At 48.8% G+C, this 10,132-nt stretch overlaps 15 non-coding genes across 15 annotated transcripts; all 15 read left to right on the top strand.

Annotated features, from left to right (window-relative positions):
* Positions 1-193: 193 nt before the first annotated feature.
* On the top strand, positions 194-312 carry LOC130819905 (5S ribosomal RNA). The gene has a single exon (XR_009044934.1). It is a non-coding gene; the product is annotated as a 5S ribosomal RNA (ribosomal RNA).
* Positions 313-866: 554 nt separating this feature from the next.
* LOC130819906 (5S ribosomal RNA) lies at positions 867-985 on the top strand. Its single transcript, XR_009044935.1, has one exon. It is a non-coding gene; the product is annotated as a 5S ribosomal RNA (ribosomal RNA).
* A 553-nt stretch (positions 986-1,538) lies between these two features.
* LOC130819907 (5S ribosomal RNA) lies at positions 1,539-1,657 on the top strand. Its single transcript, XR_009044936.1, has one exon. It is a non-coding gene; the product is annotated as a 5S ribosomal RNA (ribosomal RNA).
* A 555-nt stretch (positions 1,658-2,212) lies between these two features.
* Positions 2,213-2,331, top strand: LOC130819482 (5S ribosomal RNA). The gene has a single exon (XR_009044518.1). It is a non-coding gene; the product is annotated as a 5S ribosomal RNA (ribosomal RNA).
* A 554-nt stretch (positions 2,332-2,885) lies between these two features.
* LOC130819908 (5S ribosomal RNA) lies at positions 2,886-3,004 on the top strand. Its single transcript, XR_009044937.1, has one exon. It is a non-coding gene; the product is annotated as a 5S ribosomal RNA (ribosomal RNA).
* Positions 3,005-3,558: 554 nt separating this feature from the next.
* LOC130819483 (5S ribosomal RNA) lies at positions 3,559-3,677 on the top strand. The gene has a single exon (XR_009044519.1). It is a non-coding gene; the product is annotated as a 5S ribosomal RNA (ribosomal RNA).
* Positions 3,678-4,231: 554 nt separating this feature from the next.
* LOC130819909 (5S ribosomal RNA) lies at positions 4,232-4,350 on the top strand. Its single transcript, XR_009044938.1, has one exon. It is a non-coding gene; the product is annotated as a 5S ribosomal RNA (ribosomal RNA).
* A 554-nt stretch (positions 4,351-4,904) lies between these two features.
* Positions 4,905-5,023, top strand: LOC130819911 (5S ribosomal RNA). The gene has a single exon (XR_009044940.1). It is a non-coding gene; the product is annotated as a 5S ribosomal RNA (ribosomal RNA).
* A 555-nt stretch (positions 5,024-5,578) lies between these two features.
* On the top strand, positions 5,579-5,697 carry LOC130819484 (5S ribosomal RNA). The gene has a single exon (XR_009044520.1). It is a non-coding gene; the product is annotated as a 5S ribosomal RNA (ribosomal RNA).
* Positions 5,698-6,252: 555 nt separating this feature from the next.
* Positions 6,253-6,371, top strand: LOC130819912 (5S ribosomal RNA). The gene has a single exon (XR_009044941.1). It is a non-coding gene; the product is annotated as a 5S ribosomal RNA (ribosomal RNA).
* Positions 6,372-6,924: 553 nt separating this feature from the next.
* On the top strand, positions 6,925-7,043 carry LOC130819913 (5S ribosomal RNA). The gene has a single exon (XR_009044942.1). It is a non-coding gene; the product is annotated as a 5S ribosomal RNA (ribosomal RNA).
* Positions 7,044-7,595: 552 nt separating this feature from the next.
* Positions 7,596-7,714, top strand: LOC130819914 (5S ribosomal RNA). Its single transcript, XR_009044943.1, has one exon. It is a non-coding gene; the product is annotated as a 5S ribosomal RNA (ribosomal RNA).
* A 553-nt stretch (positions 7,715-8,267) lies between these two features.
* Positions 8,268-8,386, top strand: LOC130819485 (5S ribosomal RNA). Its single transcript, XR_009044521.1, has one exon. It is a non-coding gene; the product is annotated as a 5S ribosomal RNA (ribosomal RNA).
* A 555-nt stretch (positions 8,387-8,941) lies between these two features.
* Positions 8,942-9,060, top strand: LOC130819486 (5S ribosomal RNA). The gene has a single exon (XR_009044522.1). It is a non-coding gene; the product is annotated as a 5S ribosomal RNA (ribosomal RNA).
* A 552-nt stretch (positions 9,061-9,612) lies between these two features.
* On the top strand, positions 9,613-9,731 carry LOC130819487 (5S ribosomal RNA). Its single transcript, XR_009044523.1, has one exon. It is a non-coding gene; the product is annotated as a 5S ribosomal RNA (ribosomal RNA).
* The last annotated feature ends 401 nt before the right edge of the window (positions 9,732-10,132 follow it).

Raw genomic sequence — 10,132 nt, forward strand, 5'->3', positions numbered from 1 at the left:
CACCTGGCTTTTAAAGCCGGCGGACTCTTTTGTGAATCGGACAATACCGGGAGGGTGAAAAACGGTATTTGGGAAGGAGAAGGCTCGAAATTGGGGTCTCGGCTGCGAATTTACGAGCTTTGGAATGCTCTGGTTTTTTTTTTTTTTTTTGGGCGGCATTGCGCATGTAAACAAATTGCTACGGTGAATGAACGGGTGCGATCATACCAGCACTAATGCACCGGATCCCATCAGAACTCCGCAGTTAAGCGTGCTTGGGCGAGAGTAGTACTAGGATGGGTGACCTCCTGGGAAGTCCTCGTGTTGCACCCCTTTTTCCCTCCTTTTTTTTTTTTATTTTTCTTATCTGTTTCCGCTGCACTTGAGCAAAAGGCATTTCAGTGGTTATCGTAGTATACTCCATGGAAGTAATTTTATTTATAAAAATATAACTCGCAACCGGGTCCCGACCTCGAATTTACGGGCACTCGAAAGATAGGACCCGTCGAGGCGGGTCGATGCGCATACGAACGAATTGTCCGAAAGAGGCGTGCGTCGGTGCGTTCGTGTAAGCGGAAATTGCACCGGGTCCCGTCGGAAGTCCCCGCGGAAGCGCGCCCGGCATGGATGGCCTCTTGATTTCCAAGTGTTGCGCGGTTTTCTTAAATATTTTGTCGCTTTTTTGTTGCGAGTTCACCTGGCTTTTAAAGCCGGCGGACTCTTTTGTGAATCGGACAATACCGGGAGGGTGAAAAACGGTATTTGGGAAGGAGAAGGCTCGAAATTGGGGTCTCGGCTGCGAATTTACGAGCTTTGGAATGCTCTGGTTTTTTTTTTTTTTTTTGGGCGGCATTGCGCATGTAAACAAATTGCTACGGTGAATGAACGGGTGCGATCATACCAGCACTAATGCACCGGATCCCATCAGAACTCCGCAGTTAAGCGTGCTTGGGCGAGAGTAGTACTAGGATGGGTGACCTCCTGGGAAGTCCTCGTGTTGCACCCCTTTTTCCCTCCTTTTTTTTTTTATTTTTCTTATCTGTTTCCGCTGCACTTGAGCAAAAGGCATTTCAGTGGTTATCGTAGTATACTCCATGGAAGTAATTTTATTTATAAAAATATAACTCGCAACCGGGTCCCGACCTCGAATTTACGGGCACTCGAAAGATAGGACCCGTCGAGGCGGGTCGATGCGCATACGAACGAATTGTCCGAAAGAGGCGTGCGTCGGTGCGTTCGTGTAAGCGGAAATTGCACCGGGTCCCGTCGGAAGTCCCCGCGGAAGCGCGCCCGGCATGGATGGCCTCTTGATTTCCAAGTGTTGCGCGGATTTCTTAAATATTTGGTCGCTTTTTTGTTGCGAGTTCACCTGGCTTTTAAAGCCGGCGGACTCTTTTGTGAATCGGACAATACCGGGAGGGTGAAAAACGGTATTTGGGAAGGAGAAGGCTCGAAATTGGACTCTCGGCTGCGAATTTACGAGCTTTGGAATGCTCTGGTTTTTTTTTTTTTTTTTGGGCGGCATTGCGCATGTAAACAAATTGCTACGGTGAATGAACGGGTGCGATCATACCAGCACTAATGCACCGGATCCCATCAGAACTCCGCAGTTAAGCGTGCTTGGGCGAGAGTAGTACTAGGATGGGTGACCTCCTGGGAAGTCCTCGTGTTGCACCCCTTTTTCCCTCCTTTTTTTTTTTTATTTTTCTTATCTGTTTCCGCTGCACTTGAGCAAAAGGCATTTCAGTGGTTATCGTAGTATACTCCATGGAAGTAATTTTATTTATAAAAATATAACTCGCAACCGGGTCCCGACCTCGAATTTACGGGCACTCGAAAGATAGGACCCGTCGAGGCGGGTCGATGCGCATACGAACGAATTGTCCGAAAGAGGCGTGCGTCGGTGCGTTCGTGTAAGCGGAAATTGCACCGGGTCCCGTCGGAAGTCCCCGCGGAAGCGCGCCCGGCATGGATGGCCTCTTGATTTCCAAGTGTTGCGCGGATTTCTTAAATATTTTGTCGCTTTTTTGTTGCGAGTTCACCTGGCTTTTAAAGCCGGCGGACTCTTTTGTGAATCGGACAATACCGGGAGGGTGAAAAACGGTATTTGGGAAGGAGAAGGCTCGAAATTGGGGTCTCGGCTGCGAATTTACGAGCTTTGGAATGCTCTGGTTTTTTTTTTTTTTTTTTGGGCGGCATTGCGCATGTAAACAAATTGCTACGGTGAATGAACGGGTGCGATCATACCAGCACTAATGCACCGGATCCCATCAGAACTCCGCAGTGAAGCGTGCTTGGGCGAGAGTAGTACTAGGATGGGTGACCTCCTGGGAAGTCCTCGTGTTGCACCCCTTTTTCCCTCCTTTTTTTTTTTTATTTTTCTTATCTGTTTCCGCTGCACTTGAGCAAAAGGCATTTCAGTGGTTATCGTAGTATACTCCATGGAAGTAATTTTATTTATAAAAATATAACTCGCAACCGGGTCCCGACCTCGAATTTACGGGCACTCGAAAGATAGGACCCGTCGAGGCGGGTCGATGCGCATACGAACGAATTGTCCGAAAGAGGCGTGCGTCGGTGCGTTCGTGTAAGCGGAAATTGCACCGGGTCCCGTCGGAAGTCCCCGCGGAAGCGCGCCCGGCATGGATGGCCTCTTGATTTCCAAGTGTTGCGCGGTTTTCTTAAATATTTTGTCGCTTTTTTGTTGCGAGTTCACCTGGCTTTTAAAGCCGGCGGACTCTTTTGTGAATCGGACAATACCGGGAGGGTGAAAAACGGTATTTGGGAAGGAGAAGGCTCGAAATTGGGGTCTCGGCTGCGAATTTACGAGCTTTGGAATGCTCTGGTTTTTTTTTTTTTTTTTGGGCGGCATTGCGCATGTAAACAAATTGCTACGGTGAATGAACGGGTGCGATCATACCAGCACTAATGCACCGGATCCCATCAGAACTCCGCAGTTAAGCGTGCTTGGGCGAGAGTAGTACTAGGATGGGTGACCTCCTGGGAAGTCCTCGTGTTGCACCCCTTTTTCCCTCCTTTTTTTTTTTTATTTTTCTTATCTGTTTCCGCTGCACTTGAGCAAAAGGCATTTCAGTGGTTATCGTAGTATACTCCATGGAAGTAATTTTATTTATAAAAATATAACTCGCAACCGGGTCCCGACCTCGAATTTACGGGCACTCGAAAGATAGGACCCGTCGAGGCGGGTCGATGCGCATACGAACGAATTGTCCGAAAGAGGCGTGCGTCGGTGCGTTCGTGTAAGCGGAAATTGCACCGGGTCCCGTCGGAAGTCCCCGCGGAAGCGCGCCCGGCATGGATGGCCTCTTGATTTCCAAGTGTTGCGCGGATTTCTTAAATATTTTGTCGCTTTTTTGTTGCGAGTTCACCTGGCTTTTAAAGCCGGCGGACTCTTTTGTGAATCGGACAATACCGGGAGGGTGAAAAACGGTATTTGGGAAGGAGAAGGCTCGAAATTGGACTCTCGGCTGCGAATTTACGAGCTTTGGAATGCTCTGGTTTTTTTTTTTTTTTTTGGGCGGCATTGCGCATGTAAACAAATTGCTACGGTGAATGAACGGGTGCGATCATACCAGCACTAATGCACCGGATCCCATCAGAACTCCGCAGTGAAGCGTGCTTGGGCGAGAGTAGTACTAGGATGGGTGACCTCCTGGGAAGTCCTCGTGTTGCACCCCTTTTTCCCTCCTTTTTTTTTTTTATTTTTCTTATCTGTTTCCGCTGCACTTGAGCAAAAGGCATTTCAGTGGTTATCGTAGTATACTCCATGGAAGTAATTTTATTTATAAAAATATAACTCGCAACCGGGTCCCGACCTCGAATTTACGGGCACTCGAAAGATAGGACCCGTCGAGGCGGGTCGATGCGCATACGAACGAATTGTCCGAAAGAGGCGTGCGTCGGTGCGTTCGTGTAAGCGGAAATTGCACCGGGTCCCGTCGGAAGTCCCCGCGGAAGCGCGCCCGGCATGGATGGCCTCTTGATTTCCAAGTGTTGCGCGGTTTTCTTAAATATTTTGTCGCTTTTTTGTTGCGAGTTCACCTGGCTTTTAAAGCCGGCGGACTCTTTTGTGAATCGGACAATACCGGGAGGGTGAAAAACGGTATTTGGGAAGGAGAAGGCTCGAAATTGGTGTCTCGGCTGCGAATTTACGAGCTTTGGAATGCTCTGGTTTTTTTTTTTTTTTTTGGGCGGCATTGCGCATGTAAACAAATTGCTACGGTGAATGAACGGGTGCGATCATACCAGCACTAATGCACCGGATCCCATCAGAACTCCGCAGTTAAGCGTGCTTGGGCGAGAGTAGTACTAGGATGGGTGACCTCCTGGGAAGTCCTCGTGTTGCACCCCTTTTTCCCTCCTTTTTTTTTTTTATTTTTCTTATCTGTTTCCGCTGCACTTGAGCAAAAGGCATTTCAGTGGTTATCGTAGTATACTCCATGGAAGTAATTTTATTTATAAAAATATAACTCGCAACCGGGTCCCGACCTCGAATTTACGGGCACTCGAAAGATAGGACCCGTCGAGGCGGGTCGATGCGCATACGAACGAATTGTCCGAAAGAGGCGTGCGTCGGTGCGTTCGTGTAAGCGGAAATTGCACCGGGTCCCGTCGGAAGTCCCCGCGGAAGCGCGCCCGGCATGGATGGCCTCTTGATTTCCAAGTGTTGCGCGGTTTTCTTAAATATTTTGTCGCTTTTTTGTTGCGAGTTCACCTGGCTTTTAAAGCCGGCGGACTCTTTTGTGAATCGGACAATACCGGGAGGGTGAAAAACGGTATTTGGGAAGGAGAAGGCTCGAAATTGGGGTCTCGGCTGCGAATTTACGAGCTTTGGAATGCTCTGGTTTTTTTTTTTTTTTTTGGGCGGCATTGCGCATGTAAACAAATTGCTACGGTGAATGAACGGGTGCGATCATACCAGCACTAATGCACCGGATCCCATCAGAACTCCGCAGTTAAGCGTGCTTGGGCGAGAGTAGTACTAGGATGGGTGACCTCCTGGGAAGTCCTCGTGTTGCACCCCTTTTTCCCTCCTTTTTTTTTTTTATTTTTCTTATCTGTTTCCGCTGCACTTGAGCAAAAGGCATTTCAGTGGTTATCGTAGTATACTCCATGGAAGTAATTTTATTTATAAAAATATAACTCGCAACCGGGTCCCGACCTCGAATTTACGGGCACTCGAAAGATAGGACCCGTCGAGGCGGGTCGATGCGCATACGAACGAATTGTCCGAAAGAGGCGTGCGTCGGTGCGTTCGTGTAAGCGGAAATTGCACCGGGTCCCGTCGGAAGTCCCCGCGGAAGCGCGCCCGGCATGGATGGCCTCTTGATTTCCAAGTGTTGCGCGGATTTCTTAAATATTTTGTCGCTTTTTTGTTGCGAGTTCACCTGGCTTTTAAAGCCGGCGGACTCTTTTGTGAATCGGACAATACCGGGAGGGTGAAAAACGGTATTTGGGAAGGAGAAGGCTCGAAATTGGACTCTCGGCTGCGAATTTACGAGCTTTGGAATGCTCTGGTTTTTTTTTTTTTTTTTTGGGCGGCATTGCGCATGTAAACAAATTGCTACGGTGAATGAACGGGTGCGATCATACCAGCACTAATGCACCGGATCCCATCAGAACTCCGCAGTGAAGCGTGCTTGGGCGAGAGTAGTACTAGGATGGGTGACCTCCTGGGAAGTCCTCGTGTTGCACCCCTTTTTCCCTCCTTTTTTTTTTTTATTTTTCTTATCTGTTTCCGCTGCACTTGAGCAAAAGGCATTTCAGTGGTTATCGTAGTATACTCCATGGAAGTAATTTTATTTATAAAAATATAACTCGCAACCGGGTCCCGACCTCGAATTTACGGGCACTCGAAAGATAGGACCCGTCGAGGCGGGTCGATGCGCATACGAACGAATTGTCCGAAAGAGGCGTGCGTCGGTGCGTTCGTGTAAGCGGAAATTGCACCGGGTCCCGTCGGAAGTCCCCGCGGAAGCGCGCCCGGCATGGATGGCCTCTTGATTTCCAAGTGTTGCGCGGATTTCTTAAATATTTTGTCGCTTTTTTGTTGCGAGTTCACCTGGCTTTTAAAGCCGGCGGACTCTTTTGTGAATCGGACAATACCGGGAGGGTGAAAAACGGTATTTGGGAAGGAGAAGGCTCGAAATTGGGGTCTCGGCTGCGAATTTACGAGCTTTGGAATGCTCTGGTTTTTTTTTTTTTTTTTTGGGCGGCATTGCGCATGTAAACAAATTGCTACGGTGAATGAACGGGTGCGATCATACCAGCACTAATGCACCGGATCCCATCAGAACTCCGCAGTTAAGCGTGCTTGGGCGAGAGTAGTACTAGGATGGGTGACCTCCTGGGAAGTCCTCGTGTTGCACCCCTTTTTCCCTCCTTTTTTTTTTTTATTTTTCTTATCTGTTTCCGCTGCACTTGAGCAAAAGGCATTTCAGTGGTTATCGTAGTATACTCCATGGAAGTAATTTTATTTATAAAAATATAACTCGCAACCGGGTCCCGACCTCGAATTTACGGGCACTCGAAAGATAGGACCCGTCGAGGCGGGTCGATGCGCATACGAACGAATTGTCCGAAAGAGGCGTGCGTCGGTGCGTTCGTGTAAGCGGAAATTGCACCGGGTCCCGTCGGAAGTCCCCGCGGAAGCGCGCCCGGCATGGATGGCCTCTTGATTTCCAAGTGTTGCGCGGTTTTCTTAAATATTTTGTCGCTTTTTTGTTGCGAGTTCACCTGGCTTTTAAAGCCGGCGGACTCTTTTGTGAATCGGACAATACCGGGAGGGTGAAAAACGGTATTTGGGAAGGAGAAGGCTCGAAATTGGGGTCTCGGCTGCGAATTTACGAGCTTTGGAATGCTCTGGTTTTTTTTTTTTTTTTGGGCGGCATTGCGCATGTAAACAAATTGCTACGGTGAATGAACGGGTGCGATCATACCAGCACTAATGCACCGGATCCCATCAGAACTCCGCAGTTAAGCGTGCTTGGGCGAGAGTAGTACTAGGATGGGTGACCTCCTGGGAAGTCCTCGTGTTGCACCCCTTTTTCCCTCCTTTTTTTTTTTATTTTTCTTATCTGTTTCCGCTGCACTTGAGCAAAAGGCATTTCAGTGGTTATCGTAGTATACTCCATGGAAGTAATTTTATTTATAAAAATATAACTCGCAACCGGGTCCCGACCTCGAATTTACGGGCACTCGAAAGATAGGACCCGTCGAGGCGGGTCGATGCGCATACGAACGAATTGTCCGAAAGAGGCGTGCGTCGGTGCGTTCGTGTAAGCGGAAATTGCACCGGGTCCCGTCGGAAGTCCCCGCGGAAGCGCGCCCGGCATGGATGGCCTCTTGATTTCCAAGTGTTGCGCGGTTTTCTTAAATATTTTGTCGCTTTTTTGTTGCGAGTTCACCTGGCTTTTAAAGCCGGCGGACTCTTTTGTGAATCGGACAATACCGGGAGGGTGAAAAACGGTATTTGGGAAGGAGAAGGCTCGAAATTGGGGTCTCGGCTGCGAATTTACGAGCTTTGGAATGCTCTGGTTTTTTTTTTTTTTTTGGGCGGCATTGCGCATGTAAACAAATTGCTACGGTGAATGAACGGGTGCGATCATACCAGCACTAATGCACCGGATCCCATCAGAACTCCGCAGTTAAGCGTGCTTGGGCGAGAGTAGTACTAGGATGGGTGACCTCCTGGGAAGTCCTCGTGTTGCACCCCTTTTTCCCTCCTTTTTTTTTTTATTTTTCTTATCTGTTTCCGCTGCACTTGAGCAAAAGGCATTTCAGTGGTTATCGTAGTATACTCCATGGAAGTAATTTTATTTATAAAAATATAACTCGCAACCGGGTCCCGACCTCGAATTTACGGGCACTCGAAAGATAGGACCCGTCGAGGCGGGTCGATGCGCATACGAACGAATTGTCCGAAAGAGGCGTGCGTCGGTGCGTTCGTGTAAGCGGAAATTGCACCGGGTCCCGTCGGAAGTCCCCGCGGAAGCGCGCCCGGCATGGATGGCCTCTTGATTTCCAAGTGTTGCGCGGATTTCTTAAATATTTTGTCGCTTTTTTGTTGCGAGTTCACCTGGCTTTTAAAGCCGGCGGACTCTTTTGTGAATCGGACAATACCGGGAGGGTGAAAAACGGTATTTGGGAAGGAGAAGGCTCGAAATTGGACTCTCGGCTGCGAATTTACGAGCTTTGGAATGCTCTGGTTTTTTTTTTTTTTTTTGGGCGGCATTGCGCATGTAAACAAATTGCTACGGTGAATGAACGGGTGCGATCATACCAGCACTAATGCACCGGATCCCATCAGAACTCCGCAGTGAAGCGTGCTTGGGCGAGAGTAGTACTAGGATGGGTGACCTCCTGGGAAGTCCTCGTGTTGCACCCCTTTTTCCCTCCTTTTTTTTTTTTATTTTTCTTATCTGTTTCCGCTGCACTTGAGCAAAAGGCATTTCAGTGGTTATCGTAGTATACTCCATGGAAGTAATTTTATTTATAAAAATATAACTCGCAACCGGGTCCCGACCTCGAATTTACGGGCACTCGAAAGATAGGACCCGTCGAGGCGGGTCGATGCGCATACGAACGAATTGTCCGAAAGAGGCGTGCGTCGGTGCGTTCGTGTAAGCGGAAATTGCACCGGGTCCCGTCGGAAGTCCCCGCGGAAGCGCGCCCGGCATGGATGGCCTCTTGATTTCCAAGTGTTGCGCGGATTTCTTAAATATTTTGTCGCTTTTTTGTTGCGAGTTCACCTGGCTTTTAAAGCCGGCGGACTCTTTTGTGAATCGGACAATACCGGGAGGGTGAAAAACGGTATTTGGGAAGGAGAAGGCTCGAAATTGGGGTCTCGGCTGCGAATTTACGAGCTTTGGAATGCTCTGGTTTTTTTTTTTTTTTTTTGGGCGGCATTGCGCATGTAAACAAATTGCTACGGTGAATGAACGGGTGCGATCATACCAGCACTAATGCACCGGATCCCATCAGAACTCCGCAGTGAAGCGTGCTTGGGCGAGAGTAGTACTAGGATGGGTGACCTCCTGGGAAGTCCTCGTGTTGCACCCCTTTTTCCCTCCTTTTTTTTTTTTATTTTTCTTATCTGTTTCCGCTGCACTTGAGCAAAAGGCATTTCAGTGGTTATCGTAGTATACTCCATGGAAGTAATTTTATTTATAAAAATATAACTCGCAACCGGGTCCCGACCTCGAATTTACGGGCACTCGAAAGATAGGACCCGTCGAGGCGGGTCGATGCGCATACGAACGAATTGTCCGAAAGAGGCGTGCGTCGGTGCGTTCGTGTAAGCGGAAATTGCACCGGGTCCCGTCGGAAGTCCCCGCGGAAGCGCGCCCGGCATGGATGGCCTCTTGATTTCCAAGTGTTGCGCGGATTTCTTAAATATTTTGTCGCTTTTTTGTTGAAAGTTCACCTGGCTTTTAAAGCCGGCGGACTCTTTTGTGAATCGGACAATACCGGGAGGGTGAAAAACGGTATTTGGGAAGGAGAAGGCTCGAAATTGGGGTCTCGGCTGCGAATTTACGAGCTTTGGAATGCTCTGGTTTTTTTTTTTTTTTGGGCGGCATTGCGCATGTAAACAAATTGCTACGGTGAATGAACGGGTGCGATCATACCAGCACTAATGCACCGGATCCCATCAGAACTCCGCAGTGAAGCGTGCTTGGGCGAGAGTAGTACTAGGATGGGTGACCTCCTGGGAAGTCCTCGTGTTGCACCCCTTTTTCCCTCCTTTTTTTTTTTTATTTTTCTTATCTGTTTCCGCTGCACTTGAGCAAAAGGCATTTCAGTGGTTATCGTAGTATACTCCATGGAAGTAATTTTATTTATAAAAATATAACTCGCAACCGGGTCCCGACCTCGAATTTACGGGCACTCGAAAGATAGGACCCGTCGAGGCGGGTCGATGCGCATACGAACGAATTGTCCGAAAGAGGCGTGCGTCGGTGCGTTCGTGTAAGCGGAAATTGCACCGGGTCCCGTCGGAAGTCCCCGCGGAAGCGCGCCCGGCATGGATGGCCTCTTGATTTCCAAGTGTTGCGCGGTTTTCTTAAATATTTTGTCGCTTTTTTGTTGCGAGTTCACCTGGCTTTTAAAGCCGGCGGACTCTTTTGTGAATCGG

The sequence above is a fragment of the Amaranthus tricolor genome, chromosome 7 (genome assembly GCF_026212465.1).
Source record: "Amaranthus tricolor cultivar Red isolate AtriRed21 chromosome 7, ASM2621246v1, whole genome shotgun sequence".
Classification (NCBI taxonomy): domain Eukaryota; kingdom Viridiplantae; phylum Streptophyta; class Magnoliopsida; order Caryophyllales; family Amaranthaceae; genus Amaranthus; species Amaranthus tricolor.